The 4,482-nt window shown below is 46.2% G+C and overlaps 1 non-coding gene across 1 annotated transcript; it reads right to left on the bottom strand.

The window, feature by feature from the left end:
- Window positions 1-405: 405 nt before the first annotated feature.
- TRNAW-CCA lies at window positions 406-477 on the bottom strand. The gene has a single exon. It is a non-coding gene; the product is annotated as a tRNA-Trp (tRNA).
- Window positions 478-4,482: the final 4,005 nt, after the last annotated feature.

The following is a 4,482-nucleotide window of genomic DNA, read 5'->3' on the forward strand; positions in this document are numbered from 1 at the left end:
CTATAATCCCAGAGTGGTTGTATTTGGAGATAGTCTATAAGGAGGTATGTGTGTGCTAAGTAGCCAGTTGTATCTGACTCTTTGCAATCCCATGGACTAGCCCACCAGGCTCCTCTGTCCATGGGATTCTCCAGGCAAGAATAGTGGAGTGGGTTGCCATGCCCTCCTCCAGGGGATCTTCCCAACCCAGGGATTGAACCTGCATCTCTAGCATTGGCCGGCAGGTTTCTTTACCACTAGCACCACCTGGGAAGCCTGCCTATAAGGAGGTGGTGGTGGGGCAGTTACTCAGTCGTGTCAGACTCTTTGCGACCCCATGGACTGTAGCCCACCCGGCTTCTCCGTCCATGGGATTCTCCAGGCAAGAATACTGGAGTGGATTACCATTTCCTTCTCCAGGGGATCTTCCCGACCCAGGGATCGAACCCGGGTCTCCTGCATTGGAGGCAGACGCTTTAACCTCTGAGCCACCAGGGAAGAAATTAAGGTTAAATGAGGTCATAGAGGTTGTAAAACAGAATGAAGAAAGTCAGAAAGAGAAAAACAAATACCATTTAACATCACTTATATGTGGAGTTTAGAAAAATGGTACAGATGAACTTACTTGCAAAACAGCAATGGAAGGACTTTCCTAGTCGTCCAATGGTTAAGAATCCACCTTCCAATGCAGGGGATGTGTGTTTGATCCTCAGTCAGGGAACTGAGATCCCATGTGCCAGGGGACAACTGAGCCCTTGTGCCACAACTAGAGAGAAGCTTGTATGCCTAGAGAAGCCCAAGTACTGCAGTGAAGATCCTGCTTGCCCCGAGTAAGACCTGATGCAGTCAAAAAAATAAATAAATAATTTTGGAAAAAGCAGAAATATTATCGCAGATACAGAGAACAAACTTATGGTCACCAAGCGGGTTGGGGGTGGGGGGTGGGCAACAGGGTCGGGATGAATTGGGAGGTTGGGATTGACATTTACACACAGTACTGGGCTCTGCTTAGTTGCTCAGTTGTGTCTGACTCTTTCTGATCCTGGAGCGTAGCCCACCACGCTCCTTTGTCCATGGGATTCTCCAGGCAAGAATACTGGAGTGGGTTACCATGCACTCCTCCAGGAGATCTTCCCCAACCCAGGGACTGAACCCAGGTCTCCCACATTGCAGGCAGATTCTTTACTGTCTGAGCCACCAGGGAAGCCCAAGAATACTGGAGTGGGTAGCCTATCCTTTCTCCAGGGGATCTTCTCAACCCAGGGATTGAACCAGGGTCTTCTGCATTGTAGGCAGATTCTTTACCAGCTGAGCTACCAGGGAAGCCCACTTCCCATATACGCATTACTATATATAAGATAGATAACTACAGAGAACCTACTCTGTAGCACAGAGAGCTCTACTTGGTGCTCTTTGGTGACTTAAATGGGAAGGAAATCTAAAAAAAAAGAGTGTATATATGTATACTTATGGCTGATTCACATTGCTGCACAGCAGAAATTAATAAACATTGTAAAGCAACTATACCTCAATAATAAAATTTTAAATAAGAATGGCACTCTGATCCCTTAGGATTAGTGTCCTTATAAAAAGAGACATAGACTGTCTCTAGTACTCAGAAGGACAGCCATGTAGAAACAAAGCTAGGAAGAAGGCACAAGGGACATCTTTGAAGTTTCTTGAACTACTAAAAAAGATGAATTCTGATGTTGTAATCTGCTTGACAATAAAGTCCTTGTTTTAGCATTAAAAATAGTTGTTTAAAATAACATTTTTCCTGACGTTTCACCTAATCCCTATCTTCTCTCCAAATTACCTTCCCAGGAGCATATGCCCGGTTTGAAAAGAACATGATGAGCTGAATTGAGAAGTGGCTTAAGTTGGGCGGGAGCCATGATCTGGGTCAGAAGAAGTGTTTGCAGAAACTGAGGGTAATTGCCACAAAGGGGAGGGGGCTGAGAGTCAAGGATGACAGCTGCCTTCAGATGTCAGAAAGAGAACCTGAAACAAATCAAACAAAGGTCTTCAGTCTTATCAAGCACCATGTTCCCTTTTGATGAATATAAAAATCTTATATATTCTGGGTACTATCAGGCTCTTATTTGTATCATGGAAAATATTGTTTTTCACTTCTTGACTTTATTTTTTTTATTATTTTTATTTTATTTTATTTTTAAACTTCACACTACTGTATTGGTTTTGCCAAATATCGAAATGAATCTGCCACAGGTATACATGTGTTCCCCATCCTGACATAACAAGCACCTGTGTGGTTTCAAACCATTTTCACTGCTGACACCCTCTCCACTCTGGAGATTCTGATACACCCTTCTGGTTGGTTTCCTTCCCTGTCTGCTGAATTTTGCTATTTTAAGTGTATAGTTACACAAAGCAGAATCTGGCCAATGGGGATGAGTTCCAGAAAGGTAGATTTCAGCATATAAAGGAAGGCATTCCAAAAGCGTCCAGAATGGATTGATGTTTCAGGTAGTGAGCCCCCCATGACTGGAGGAGTGTAAGAGACCAAGTGACTACTTTTGATCAGAGCAGCAATTGGATGCTGTGATTTCCAGTTCTGCCTTTGTGTTTCAAAAACCGAGATATATGATGTGGAAATCCAGATCTCTGGACAAACAGCCACATTTTCATAGGTTAGACATTTCAGTGTTTTCAAGACTGTTCTCTGTACTTTTAAAGAGGGGATACTCACCTCCAATTCCTTGAGCTCCCTAATTCTTTCTACCATCCAATTTGGGGAGTTGAACTCAATTTGTCTGAGGACTAGAGGGCATCAGGGGTGTGGAGGCCCTGATGGTGCAGGTGAAGAAGGTGGCACCAGGGGTGTCATATGAAAAGGACAAAGGGAGTTCTCTCTGTCACTTCGGCCTTTCTTGGCTCAAAGAGCCAGGGTTCCTTCATTTCGTACTGGAGGTCTCAGCGCCCTACCATGAAAAATCAGCCTGGCCCTGAGTCACTCTGTGCTGTCCCATTGTGTACGTGTTGTCATCCTGAAAAATGCCAGCTCACCCCTCCCTCTTCTCCTTCCAATCTTAGGCCAGAGATGACCTTACCACAGGCTAATCTTAATGCATCTGGTTTGACCAGGAGGGTGTATTTTATGATCCCTCTCCTACCCACCCCTCAAAAAATAAACATGAAAGGATTTCATATTAGGAATCCAGATTTCCAGTTTATCTGTAACACTCAGATCTGGGAATCTGGACCTGCAGCCCACAGGGCACAAGTCACCTCCTGTGCTGCCCTCTCCTTCCCCAGCTGTCCCTTGTCTTCATTTAGCTTCCACCCAGAGTGGATCCCGAGACCCGGCTTGAAGAGCAAGTTATTTATTGGGAAGATGAGCCCAGAACACACGTGCAGAGGGTGGGTAGGTGGGCCAGGGAGGGAAGAAGGCCATCAGGTTCCTATTCTGGGCAGCAGAGTTTAATCCTGCAGGGTCACAGATCAATGCAGTCAGTGCAGACCATGCCTCTGTGTCCCTCCTGAGAGGAGAGGAGCTGGGGTATTTGTACACCCTCTCCTGCCAATCGCGAGTGGAGGCTGTTCAAGCAGGGAGAGAGCCAGTGGCCAAAGAGTCCTGGCAGCAGGGAGTCCAGAGTACTCTGAAAGGGTCAGGCCTGCCTGTGGGCAGGGGCCAGGGGTGGCTGGTGGGGGTTCTGCTTCTTCTCCGCAAGAAGCTTGACTTTAAACCATTTTGTCTGGCTCTGTTTAAAAAACCTGGAGGGATGGGGTGGGAAGGGAGGTGGGCAGGGGGTTCAGGATGGAGGGGACACATGTATACCTATGACCATACTGATGTATGGCAAAAACCATCACAATATTGTAATGTAATTATCTTCCAATTAAAATAATAAAAAAAAAAAAAAGAAAAAGGACATCACCTCTCTTCACCATCCTTCTCTGACTCAGTTTCTGTTCTGAGCTATGAGGGGACCATGGCGTATGATGTGGGTTTAGGGGGAGATGTGTGGACCCAGGCAAGGAGCTGTGTCTCCTAAGACGAAAGTCTTTTGCCTTGCATGGCCTTGTCCTCTCAAACCCCTCAGCAGGGTGGACCTTGATTGGGTGTCCTGGGTCCTCTCTTTCCTTGTCCCCATCCAGCCAGTCTTGCTTTTTCCTTCTGAAGATTTAAATTCCTCAAGTTGCCTGCTCTCTGGTTCATTCTAAGTTAACCAGCCAAGTGGTTTTGATGGCCAGTTGTGGGGGGATTAATTGGAGGGGAGGGATTAAAACACTCCTTTTTCTAAGTCAAATCTCCAGATCTGGGTCATTAAAAATGATGCCTTTTTAAGTACTTCCATGTTTGCTGGCATCCCCTTGCTGACCAAAGGAAGAACGGCAGACACCAGACAATGGGCCTCCATCTGCCCTTGTGGCCACAACATTTCCTGGAACCAGAGGGCTGGTAATACGTACAAATGAGAGGGGCACGTTCTCTGCCAGGCCCTCCCCAGAGGGACGTTAATCTTCACCATAGACGTGCTT

The sequence above is a fragment of the Bison bison genome, unplaced genomic scaffold, assembly GCF_000754665.1.
Source record: "Bison bison bison isolate TAMUID 2011002044 unplaced genomic scaffold, Bison_UMD1.0 scf7180017864473, whole genome shotgun sequence".
Classification (NCBI taxonomy): domain Eukaryota; kingdom Metazoa; phylum Chordata; class Mammalia; order Artiodactyla; family Bovidae; genus Bison; species Bison bison.